The 13204-nt window shown below is 47.2% G+C and overlaps 1 protein-coding gene across 4 annotated transcripts in view; it reads right to left on the minus strand.

The window, feature by feature from the left end:
- Window positions 1-11916, minus strand: part of ZDHHC3 (zDHHC palmitoyltransferase 3) — a 53813-nt gene extending 41897 nt beyond the window's left edge. For all 4 annotated transcript variants that reach the window (XM_080831597.1, XM_080831596.1, XM_080831599.1 and 1 more), the window contains exon 1: window positions 11667-11916. The gene's annotated coding sequence lies outside the window, so the exon portion shown is untranslated. The remainder of the gene's footprint in view (window positions 1-11666) is intronic.
- Window positions 11917-13204: the final 1288 nt, after the last annotated feature.

Raw genomic sequence — 13204 nt, forward strand, 5'->3', positions numbered from 1 at the left:
TGTCCGGGGCTGTGTGCGTGAGCATGCGCCTACACAGGTTATGCTGGGAACAGGAAGTGGGGGGGGGCGCTAAGTGGAAATGAAGTTTAAGGTGGGGTTATGTTATGAAGGCTATGTTTTACAAGGCCTTGAGCTTCGAGGTGAGTTGGGACTTCACCCTGGAGGTACCAGGGAGGCACCCCAGTCTCTGAGGAAACTAGTTGGGCCGTCGTCATGCTACGGTATGATTGCTCTGGCACTGATAGACAGGACAAGATGAGACACACGGCAGGTCTTGGAGTCCACCAGAGGCCAACAAGCTGGGGAGACACTGAGGCAACAGGCCAGAGTTCCAGCTGGGTGGAACTGGGTTTTCTGTTCCTCTTCCATTTTGTTTCCAAAGATAGATCGAAAACAATGATCGCTTGGCAAATTTAATTATAGTTATCCTATGTTGTACTGTTTTGGCCAACAGCTCTAGAGCATTAAGAAGAGTTGGCTTTGGGATGCCTGGGTGGCTCAGGCAATAAGCGTCTGCCTTCGGCTCAGGTCACGATCCCAGGGTTCTGGGATCGAGCCCCACATCGGGCTCTCTGCTCAGTGGGAAGCCTGCTTCTCCCTCTCCCACTCCCCTTGCTTGTTTTCCTCTCTCGCTATGTCTATCTCTCTCAAATAAATAAATAAAATCTTAAAAAAAAAAAGAGTTGGCTTTTTCGTATGTGACTAATCCATGCCCAAAGTCATTATTCTTTTACCTCGTAGAGGTGCACAATGAGGCCCAGAAAGGCGAAGGGACTAAGCCCTGGGGGTAAGGAAGTCACAGGAGGATTCTTGGTGCGGGAGGAGTTCTGGAGCTCAAAGGAGCTCGTCTGGAGCTCCCAGAGCGATCCAGATGATAAGGAGCATGCAGCGTGGTGTCAGAATGACCTTCTGAGCTCTGGGCTATCCCAGCATGTGGGAATTCTAAGGAAATCATCTAGTCCTCCCCTCTAGAATTTCAGAAGCAAAAAACTGAGAAGTGACTGAAAGTGGTGATAAATTTTCTAAAACAAATGCAAAAACAACCCCCCCCACCCGAATTGCCTCCAGATCTATAACTCACAAGCTTCATCACACCTGACCACAAGTGTGTTCTTCCAGTAACCCAGACAGGTGGACACAAATGTATCCAGTGAAATGCAGTCCGCGGTCCTATAAGCCCAGGATGTTGGGTACTGGGCTGGCTCTGTGGTACGCACTCGTGACTCAATTTCCACACTGCCTATCCACGGCTGAGCAATACAAAGGGGTCTGAAAGGGCTTCGCTACCATCAAGCTCCCTGGTCCCATCCCACTGTGGTCCATCAGCAGGCTGGCTAGGCTGGATGCCCAGCCAAGTGCTGGCCATTGGTGATGGCAAGAGTCCAGATGCAGTACCTATAGTTACTCATCATTTGTTGAATGAGGGGCAAATTCTTATAAATCCATCACCTGCCCTAACAAAACTGACCCAAAGCCCAGGCTTTATGCGCAAGGGTCAAAGCCATCCCATAAAACATACAAGTTCTGTATTCGATGTATTAGAACCACCCCCCCATCCTCCCCCCGAGTTGTCCATCGAGCAAGTGTCCCAGGAAGCACAGGTCTTCTGAGACTGCCAACTTCACTGACTTTCATGACATAAGATGCTATCCAGAAGTCCCGGATTAGTTCAGCTAGATCTAAAATCCGCAAAAGCGTCTCAAAGTACTTTCTGAGGATTACTTTCCTGAGACACCACACCCACTCACATTCTCACATCCACACACGCATTCACACACAGCACTGAAGTAGGTTTTGGGGACTGTATAGATTAAAGTAGCATTAACACACACAACCTGTATGAAATATCTGTTTACAGACGGGCTGAATAAACTCCAAACAAGGATTATTTTCCCTTGACTTAGAGAGAAGGGTCATCCAAATACTCCAAAATAATTTTTTTAAGGATTCAACTTTCTGGGTCCCTCCCTACTAGGAGGAACGTATTGTTCATCTATAGTTCAACTCCATTTCATCAACTCCTTAGCCGACGTCATGAACCTCAGCAAGGCAGTAGAAACCCTTAAATCGGTGGCTTTTTAACATAGGTCAGCATCTGTTTCAGGTGAGTAGCTAACATTGTAATAAATCTAGTATTGTGCTGAATTGCTGCTGGGGGCGGGGTGGTGGGGAGGGCATCTGGTATCTTCTTGAACTTGCCCTAAACATTGAATTCTCACCTAAACCAATTTTTACTATAGTTAAAGAACTCAGTCTACCCTTATACAATCACTGAAAAGCTCCCCTGAAAGAAGGCAGCATCTTTTCCGGTACCTGCATCCTTTTTCTCAATTAAAATTCATCTTAACGAGTACATCAATAACCTTCTATGGTTTAACAGAGGAGACGGGGAGATGGAGAGAAGTGAGTTGGGGGAATTTGGAGGGGGAGATGAACCCTGAGAGACTGTGGGCTCTGAGAAACAAACTGAGGGTTTTGGAAGGGAGCAGGATTGGGGGTTGGGTGAGCCTGGTGGTGGGTATTATGGAGGGCAAGTATTGCATGGAGCACTGGGTGTGGTGAATAAACAATGAATTCTGGAACACTGAAAAGAAATAAAGAATAAAAGAAAAAAAATAACCTTCTATGGTTTAAATCCTACTGTCTCAAAAATACAATGTTTGCCACTTTTAGAACTTCTCACATTGCAGAGCGATAGACTTAAAAGCATTCAAAAGGCAGCCCTAAAACTTCAAAGATAAATAAATGGTCCATGCCCTAGAAGCTTTAGAAAGGTATCTGAAGTAGAAAACCAATTTATCTGAGTTACAATTCTCTTAATTTAATTTGTGTAAGGATCCAAAAGGATTGTAAATTTTATATGCATTTTTAGAGGGTTCTCAGAGAAAAAAAGAATGAACCATGAATCACTATGTTTGAAATATTTCATTTAAAAAAAAAAAGAATAAGTCACTGAACTTTCTCTTCTAAAAGGTAAGGGTGTGGTTCAAAGGAAAGGTGCTTTATCATCTGCATCACAACCTGCCAGCCAAGGAAGGCGTCCAGGCAGGCAGAATGCCCTGGCTTGTTCTAGAAGATCTTTACCAACAAGTCTACACCACTCTCCGAGGGAGGATCCTATCCTGCTCTGCCCGTCTCTTGTCTTCTGACACACTTAACCTTCAATAAAACACTAAAAAAAGGGGCACCTGGGTGGCTCAGTGGGTTAAAGTCTCTGCCTTCGGCTCAGGTCATGATCCCAGGATCCTGGGATTGAGCCCCGCATCAGGCTCTCTGCTCAGCAGGGAGCCTGCTTCCTCCTCTCTCTCTGCTGCTTCTCTGCCTACTTGTGATCTCTGTCTGTCAAATAAATAAATAAAATCTTTAAACAAACAAAAAAAAAAACACTAAAAAAAAAAAAGTAAAAAAGTAAAACATCACACTCCCAAACCAAACCCTATAAACAATAAAGTTCACCGAGAAAACCAGATAGGGGTTGTAAGTTAAATTTTCCTTCTGGCCTCCTAACCTTCTTATAAAACAGACTCATGTGCACGCTCAGACTTCTTAAAACTAGGCCTGCATCTCAGAATGAAGTCTGGGATTTGGACAGCTAATGGATACTAACAGTTCTCTTACTTATCACAATGGACTACTGTACCACAAGTGGCCAGATCATCACCTCCTGACTTTCTAAATCTACTAAAAAAAAACAAAAAAACAAAAAAACCCCCACACACCTGATGTGGGACAGAAAGGCAGAATAGGAATTATTAATTCCTTACTGCCTACAGCCCACTGACAAGTCCTTGAAACAGGCAGAGTGACCTTCCTTCAGGGACCCAACTGCCTCAATATTGATACTCTGCTAAGCGCAAAAGGCATCTTGATCTTAGCCCAATCCCCAGCATTCTGTAAGTTTACTTTAACACAAAAATTCCTTCGGAAATTTCCTTTATCAGATACATGCTGGCAATCATCCCAAGCATATGACCCACCCATATACATCTGAAGGGTCTGTGACCGAGTTTCTACTAAACAACAATAAATGACCTCTCCTAACAACACCTAGGCCCCGGAGGAGCCTGGAAACCTTGTTTCCAAAATACCTGGGAGGTTTACACTATCCCTAATGCCCTCCCACCTTGAAAGTATATGATGGGCTACTCCTCATGACCCCGGGGGCGGCTCTTTATGCCCCCAGTCTATCCCCTTGCTTTAAATAAAACCACCTGTTTGCACCAAAGACGTCTTAGAATTCTTTTTTGGCCCTTGGCTTGGAACCCTAACGTCTTTCCTATATCACATCCACACGGAGGATGCCATAATACAGGTCATAAACATCGGGAATCCGTAGAAACTACACCCATTTGGGGAACAGTCTACTTTCCCCTTCTACAGGTGTACTTTATACGTTGTAACAATGAGGAAAATTAATGAGACTTTAAAACAGGACCATGTATGTGTACCATGAACTGGTTAAAAAAAGTCACCATCTGGGTCAGAATTTTAGAGCTGGAAGAAACCTTTAAGACCATCTATTAGATTTGAGCCAAAGTCCTTCTGTTCCATAGATGAAGAAATCCAAGTCTGTCTGTGACTCTGTCTAAAAGTTTTAGACAAAACATGCAGCGCTGTCTCCAGGAATGGAGATGGGCACCAACATGAACCAAATGCCTATGATGACTGAGGACTTCGATAATGCAGCTCATTGTAGTTCTTACAAAAATCCAGCACCTCAACCTTCTTACACCTCAACCCAGTGAGATGCAGAAGTCTTGGGTAAGACTCCCAAGGTCATACAGAGCAAGGGAGTGCTAAGGCCAGGACTCAAAACCAGCTCTGCCTGCCACCATAGACCACAGTCTGAGCACAGCACATGACTTTCTTTCTTTTCCCAGAGGGGGAGGGGAGGAATGACCAAGCAGGAAACATGAGTTCTGTTTCCTACTCCCTCACACAGTTCAGTTCACGGACCCCAGGAAAAGTCACTTCAGCTTCGCTTTGATGGCTTCATCTCTAAAGTGACTGGGAAGGATTGGATCTCTAAGATTCGTGACTTCTTTTGAAAAAACCCAAGAAAGAAAAAAAAAAAAACAAAAAAACAAACAAAAAAAACAACCCAAGAAATGGACTCTAAACAGACATTCCTTCCACTAGCTCCCGGAAGCCTACTGTACCTGTTCTTTAAAAAAAATTTTTTTTTCTTTCTTCTCTGTGCTATTTGACTGACTTCTGGCAGCTGTCTCTTCAACGGATCACGACACGGCCCCCCAGACTACCTTACGCATGCTGGGCCTCAAACACTCAGCCTTTGAGAAAGAGACCAGCAAGGATTACCTGCCCTCATCCAAACTAGATGAGTACAGAAATGAAGCTCTAGGAGCGAGCTGAAGGTCCATAAAACGGTTAGAGAGGTGACTACCCCCCCTCAGTTTATCAGACCGTATCCGCCGCAGGCTTGTGCAGCCATCTCCCTGCATTCCAGAAGTCTGCAACCCAGCAACAAAATCTTTCCAAGGGCAACAATGTATCACCAACCCAGCTGCCTTCAACAACACTGCTTGTCTTTTCAGTGAGTGTGTTACTCTCACAGTCCGTGAACCTGTTCTAATCGGGTCCACTGGCCTCTGGGAGGGTAGGTTCCCAGCTGGGCCTTCTGCCTGGCTCCTGCCACAGTGGGGGGCATGCTGAATCTAAGAGTGGGGCCCCAGTTCTTCCTGGGTATCTACTACCCCGCAGACACTGGGCTGTGCACTAGACACGTCTTCTCTTTGCTCTTCACTTCTGTTCTACCTTGTAGATATAAACCCTGGCTTTCCCATGCCCTTTTGGAGAAGGGAAACTAGGCATGGAGAGATTTGCCTAAGCTCATACTCTAAAGAAGCAGTGGAGAGGGTACATTCCCCAGACTGCTCTCATTCCAGAGCCTGCTTTTTACTCCTCACTGCAACCACTAATTTTGCCCCATAACCAGAAAACAAAGGGAAAGGTGGGCCGGTGCCTCCGCCATGACCTTGGGTTACTTACTGTTTGGCTCTCTTGCCCACACATGGTTCTGTGGAGATGGTGCTAGTGGATGGGTCATGTGTGGCAGCATTCACGGGCCACAGGCCTGAACTTAAGCATTCTGTCCTCTAAGATGGGGCCCTGGCTGAACACCAGCCAACATTTGGAAGGACTAATCCTGCCTTAACCTAGGAAGCAGGAGGTATGTGAAACTTCAGCGGGGACAGTCACCCTAGGACTGAGTCCCTAAAATCTGCTTCTGTTGGAGAATGCTTCTTGGGGGGCTAAGTTCCACCACGCTGCTTTTTCGGAGAGAGAGCCCACCCATGCTAGGCAGAGACCAACCAGCAAAAGGTCCCACCCGAGGTGCTGAAAATGGCACCTGCCCCCACATTGTGCCATGGGCAGACATGCAGCCACTGTGACATCACCCAGGCAAGCATTTGGCTTTTTTAGGGACTAAAAGCAGAAGGCCCTTGGAAGGATCTAAGATCAAGGGGAGAGCAAGAGAACCAGTTACTGCAATGGCACTGGGAGCAAGAAGGGAAGCCATACAGCTTTAGATCCCTGCTGATGCCTTTCATCCCCGGCACCTGTAGGTGCCACACCAGAATGGAGCCTTGGGAAGACCCTGGGACCAAGGAAACAGCTGTCCACATCCACAGCCTGTGGACAGGCTCTCTCACATCGATCGAGGGCTTCGGAGACAGAAGGGAGGCCAGTGCTAAGTTAAAACAGACTGGCTCGGGGTCAGGAGGCCACAATTCTACTCCCCTTACTGTGGCCACTACCACCTGATTTCTGGCCAAAGAGTTGCCCTCCCTGGACCTTGGTGGCCTCAACTCTAAGACGAGGGAAGACTGAGCCGCATGCCGAGATCCCCGGCAGGGTTGAGATTCTGAATCCTCTGTTCTCAGGAACAAATTCAATATTTTGTTAATTTCTTGGATTTTTATATGTTTACCAAAAGCATCCCTTAACTTCCTTTCCCCGTTCTTTCTTCATATAAAGAAATCCACCAATAACTGTTAGGCATTTTCCTGAGCATGCTCAGTTTTCCAAACAATTATCATTTCCTTTTGTTAATTCACTTTTTTTTTTTCCCAGAGTGGAAAAAGCACTACCAAAATGCATCAAATATTACTAAGTGGTACGAGAGAAATCTTTAAAAGTGAAGCAGGACGTGTATCCATGATTGGTTCTGAGCTTTACCATCTTGGTAAGATACACATTTTAGGGTAAGAGGAGGCTTAGAACAGTTAAGAGATTTGCTCTTAAAAAATCACAAAAACTGATCTGTGGCAAAGCCCAGATCACTGGAATAGACACCCAGTAGTCTTTGTACCAAAAGATCATTATCTTCCCAATCATCTTGCCTTTCTAGATTTTTTTTGCTGCTATTTCTCAGTTTAGAAATGTACACTTTGTCCACAGCCACGTTAGAAGTTGCTGCAACAGAACTGTGGCCAGAACTGCATCTGTCCCACTAGGCTTATTTTTCTAAGGTGAGATATTTATCCCACCCAAAGGAATTCTGTCCCCACAGATCCTGACCAGGAGAAATTCATGTCTCAGGTAGCCCGGAAACATCCAGAGTTCAATTGCCAAGTTTCTACATACCAGGAAGCTTACAGTTTGGAGGAGACTATGAAAAGATGGAGTTTTCCTGGTATTTCCTGGCATTTCTTGGATGGATAACTGAATCGGGTGGGACAGGGAACTGAAGACTTCTTACCTTCACAGTTGAGAGCCAGGAATAACCTGGCTATTTGTCTCTGGAAATCTGCTTCCAAAGAGGAAGGCAAGTGATTAAAAACATGCAAACACAAGAAGAAACTAGAGGCAGTGTGGCATTTGCTTCTCCCCTTCCCCCCAAGCAGGTCAATATCCCGACTTCACTCCTCCATTTCTATCCAGATTCTGGGGCTATGAGCATGGGTACACGTGTTTAAGTATTTCCAGACTTGCTAATCAGAATATGTGACCCCCCCCCACCCTTTGTTCACACATGCCCTAATGAAAGATGTGAGAAGCACCCTGCTACCTTCTCAAAAGGAAACACACACGAACACCATTCCTCTATATGAGAATAAGCTTTACCGATGGAGTCCTATCAGTTTTTCTGCCACTGTAATTAAGAGTTGTAATGTCTGGAAAAGCAACACAGCCACAGACCTGCCTGCATGACTGACAGATTATTTATATCGAGTGTTTCTTCAGACACGGCACAGGCAGCACAAATCGAAGTGTTTAAAGGAAACAGATCCATAGGGAAAATAAGTTACTCGCATTTGCTTTTCTGCAGTTCTGGGCTAATTGTGAAAATGCAAAGGTAAAGGCCTGGCACTTGGCTGCCTCTCTTTGAGCCTGGGAAGATGTTCCCCTGCTGGTCTTTTAAGAAATCCCTGCAACTTCAGCACCGCGGACTCAGCATTGCCCCAAGCTCTTCTGTAACTGGCTTTTACTGCTTTAATTAACCAAGGTTAGGTGGGACAGATTTATTTCACCTCTGTAATGTCATTGTTGTCTGCTAGTGGCTAATAGCAGCTCTTTACCTCTCATCCTTGATGCCTGGCCTGCACAATTAGCACCTTATTACAGGTCGGCCTCACGTCTAATTACCACACTGGCTCAATTGGGCACTTTATTTCACTGTCTTGTTTATGTACTAGTTCGAGTGCCTGGGCTCTCGAGCTACAGCAAATCCTCAACTCCTTTTAGGCAGGTGTGTTTTCAGCTTCCCATCTCTTTGAGTCCACGAGAACACTAGACACTCACAGGCATGCAAACAAATACTTCCTGTTTGAAGAGCTTCTAGATGTCTATTTTGGGAGTAAGGCACATGGTTGGCATCGGGGTCTCCATGTCTCGCTCCATCATCCGTCCCAGATCCAACAGCCTTCTCTGTTGTTGAGGGCTCTTCTCAGCTACTCTGAGTTAAGCTCCACTTGGCTTGTATGTAACCTTTTCCCTTATCTGAAAGGGGAGGCTGAAACAGACATAGCGAGCGTCCCCTCCGCACCATGTTTGACATTCCTTTAGAAGAAGGAGTCAAGGGATGTGAATTTATGGTTGAACAGACTCCCTGCTTTTGGAATCAAAACTAACTACAGCCTACAGAGCAGTTAACAATTCCATAACTAAACAGGCCTCCTTCGCCGAATACTCGGGCAAATGAAGTGTAGTCTGGTGGGGAGACCGCATAAGGGGATGGTTAGGAGTGCAGGTATGGGAGTTATTGCCTGGTCTCAAATCCCAGCTCCGGCACTTTTTAGTCATGTGACCTGTGACCTTGATCAAGACAATCAATGTCTCTGCACCTCAGCTTCCCAATCTGTAAAATAGGGATAACAGTACTTGCCTCATAGGGCTCTTGTGAGGACTGAATCAGTTAATCATTGTAAAGTGCTTTAGAACAGCTCGGCACCTAATAAACACTATGTAAGTTAATGTTAAATAAAATTTACATAGTAAGAGGTTCAGAATGGACAGACTTACAAAACATAGCCCACCCACCCCGCCCCAAAGAATCTGACGATAGAAAAACATGCTGGTTTTATAGACTAAGGTGTTATTCTCGGCTTCTTGATTTTCTGGCTAACATGCCTTCTTTGACTTGCTTCAATAAACCAAAAAAGAACTCCGAATTTATCAGTTTTAAAAATGTGTAATGCATTATCACAACAAACATGATAAAAAATGTTCTGGCAGCATTGATATGTAACAGTTACTGAACGTGTCATTGTTTTAGTAGAGAACTGAAAATAAACATTTGGCTGTTTACACCTCTCAGACCTACTTAGCCTAACATGTCAGACATCATTCATAAAATTATTTAGCAAATACTGCCAACTCTTCTCCAGCAAGGAACCTTTAGTCAGTTGTCAGGGGAATGGTTCAAGTTTGTGTTCTATATTTTCAAAGACATATTGAAAGATCTTTATATAAAGATGATTCCATGATATCCAACTCAGACTCTTTCTGTCTTTTCTGATCTGTCCATTTGCTGCCACTTTTTAAATCTACAATTCTCTTAGTTATCTAGCTACTAAAACTCCATGTTCAGGGTCTTTACTTTCTGAGCAATCTCTAGAACAGAATATCATTTCTAACATCAGCAGTGCCTTATTGTCTCATCACAAAGCTCCTCACGTAGAAACCAGGTGTCCGACCACACAAAGATTCCTACGTGCCCCAACAGGTGGGGCACCTGTGCTTTCATTCGGAAGAAAAGCCTTCCGGCTTCACCTCTCCCAGTCTCCCTGGAGGGCCAAGTCCAACCCTGCAGGATGTCTTCCCTGTAGGTACACCTATAAGAGAACTATGGAGACATAAGAAGCAACTCATGTCCAGTGCACTAAGTGATCATTTATTTTGGAACCCAGCAGTTTACAGCTTAAGAATATGGGCAGGTATATTCTTCTTCCCTGTACCCTCCTCTGACCCACCTCCCTAATCCCACTGTATTCATGGGTGCCACCATTGTAGTTCTTAACCATGTTCTGTGGTTATGTTGACCCTAGAGCCTTTTCCTCTGCCTGGGGAGCTACTCTGGGCAGAAGTCGTGTTTTATTTGTCTTAGTGTTCCAAAGTTGGCCCAAAGCCCATCCATAGTAAGCTCTCAATAGTCACCTATGAGACAGTATCGAAGCTACTAGCAAAGAAGTACATTCTTCAGATGATCAAGCTGTCAAGGGTTACTGTATTTTCACTTTACAGAACAGGGAGGCTCCTTAAAAGAGGGACATTTGGAAAAGTCATCAGACACCCTTGCTTCAGTCACTCTGGGTTAACTTTCCCCCATTTATCCACATGACCTCTTTAAAATCTGTACCATACCTTATCTTGCCTTGCCTTATTGGGCTCCTGCAGTGACCCTATATTCACCTTGTGGGTATCCCTTCTGGATATCCAAGGCCCATACTCCAACTTGGCCAGGGCCAGGGCTGGGATTTTTTTTTTTTTTCTCCCGGGGCAGCTGTCTACAACTCCCAGCGACCACACATCAAGCCGAGGCTTCCAGCCATCGCTTGGAAGCACTGGGGATGCCTGGACACTGTGCCCCTGGCCAGCACCAGCTACCAAGAGTCTGCCCCCTCCTCTCTTTGGGATAATGCTCCGGCGACCACCTGGGGCAAGGGGGAATCCTGCAAGGTTCTGGGTCAGCGTCTGGTCAGCCCCTGAGAGAGTGGGCAGGGATGGAATCCTTGGGGTGGAGTGAGGACGCCCCGGGACTACTGGGCACTCACTCCCGGCCAGGACCCTCCCCACCCAGAACGAAGTAAAGAGGGCTTCACCGCCTCTTCTTTTCACGCATCCTAGGGACTAAGGAAATGCAGGACGGAGGGATGGGGGTGGGGGGAAGAGGGGAGGAGAGCAAGGAGACAGCCCCTCAGGCCAATCATGACATCCGCCTCCCCTCGCTCGGGGTCGGTCGGTCTCTCTTTCAGGTCCTTTCTCTCTCTCTCAGGTCTCTCCTCTCTCTCTCTCTCTCTCTCTCACACACACACACACACACGCACATACACACACACACTCGCTCTGCTACTTCAACTCCGGCTCTGAGCAAACTGCGACGCGCGCCTCTCCCACTACAAGTCCTAAGCTCCGGCCCCGGCCCGCGCCTCTGGCCTCACCCCAGCCTTTTCACTCAACCCCAGTTCCCCCTCCCAACTGACCGTGAAGCCGGAGGCAGTTTCCCAGTCCCAGGCCCCCGGTGGGGCTCTCGCCGCCGCCGCCGTCGCCTCCCCTTGCAGCCCCCGACCCGGGACCCGGCCTCGGGCTGCAGCGATGGCTCCCCGGCACGAGGCGCCGCGGCTTCCTGGACTCGTCCAGACACGGGGCGGCGCGCAGGAGAAGCCCATCGAGCTGCCGGCGGTAGCGGCAGCGGCGGTGGCTGCAGGAGCGGCCGCCGCGCAGGTTGATGACGCAGGGCGCGTGGGGGGGGGCGCTGTCCGCGCCGGGGCGACGCGAGCAGATGACGTGTGGCGAGCGGAGCGGCTCGGCAGCATGGCGTCCGTAACGCTGAGCGAGGCTGAGAAGGTGTATATCGTGCACGGCGTTCAGGTAGCTGAGCCGCGGCGTCAGCCCCGGGTCCCCCTGGCATTGCGGGGGATGGCGCGCCCTCGGTTCCCTCGGGAGGAGGCGGCCAGGCGGCGTGCTGGGTTTACCTGGTCATTAGCTCTGCGGCCGGCGTTTGCAGCCCGAAGCCGGCAACGGGAGTCTCTTTAGGATCCCACGGCGAGGGTGCACTTAGGGCTGTGTGCGTACTTGAAACCTGCCGCATCTACAAGGTTCCAAACCTGGGTGGGAAGGCAGTCCCTGAGGCCTTTTCTTAGCGAGGGAGCACCGCCCCCAGGGCCGTCTTTTCAGCTTTCGGGAGTCGCATCACTGGGCCGAGTCTCACTTTTCTGTGCTAGGAAACGGGGTTTGGCCGGAGGCTTCTGGCCCGCTGTTCCTTACCTCGTGGTTGGGAAGCACAGGGAGAGAAGGCAGTGAGGGGAAAGCGCTTTGGAAATATAAATAAATATATTACATATATTCCCCCTTACAAATAAAGAGGGAAGAATGTTTAAAAAGCAGCTCTACAGCCAGTGGCACTTAGTTCTGCAGTGGATTATTAAGATCCTTAGAGGCAGCTGTAACTATATTGAGATCTGTGGTCAGTTTTCAGCTCTTGGAGTCAAGACCACTCCCGAGCGAGACTGGAGAATGTTGGGTGTAATGAGCTACCAAGGAAAGCCAAGTGTGTCCTTCTTGTTTGTAACCTACCCAGGTTAGAGACATCACCAGACGTCTTGGTGAAGCCTGACCAGAATCCTGTTCTTGCCGGTAGAGGCCTAATCATTTTGTGTTTTACTTTTCACATACAGTGGAGTATGGTCAAATTCAGCTTCTGGCATCCCCTTTCCATCAGCCATTGATTTCTTTATTATTTCAAAGATGAATAAAGTTAAGACAATGGAATGTAACATATATGCTAAGGGAGTGATATAGTTAGTGGAGGTCAGAGGAGCTATATAATATTGGGGACTGTGATGCTCCGAAGTCTTCCCTAAGGAGGTGGAATTGCTCCCTTAAATCCATGTCAGTTGTCCCTCCTTTGTGTTTTCAGGACTCCGTATTCATTCATTCGACCTAGAACTAAGCTAGGCTCAAGGGATGAGAAGGATCCTGCCCTTATATAGTTCCCATGCTTGAAGGAAGAGACAGAAAT

The sequence above is a fragment of the Martes martes genome (genome assembly GCF_963455335.1).
Source record: "Martes martes genome assembly, contig: scaffold_195, whole genome shotgun sequence".
NCBI lineage: Eukaryota > Metazoa > Chordata > Mammalia > Carnivora > Mustelidae > Martes > Martes martes.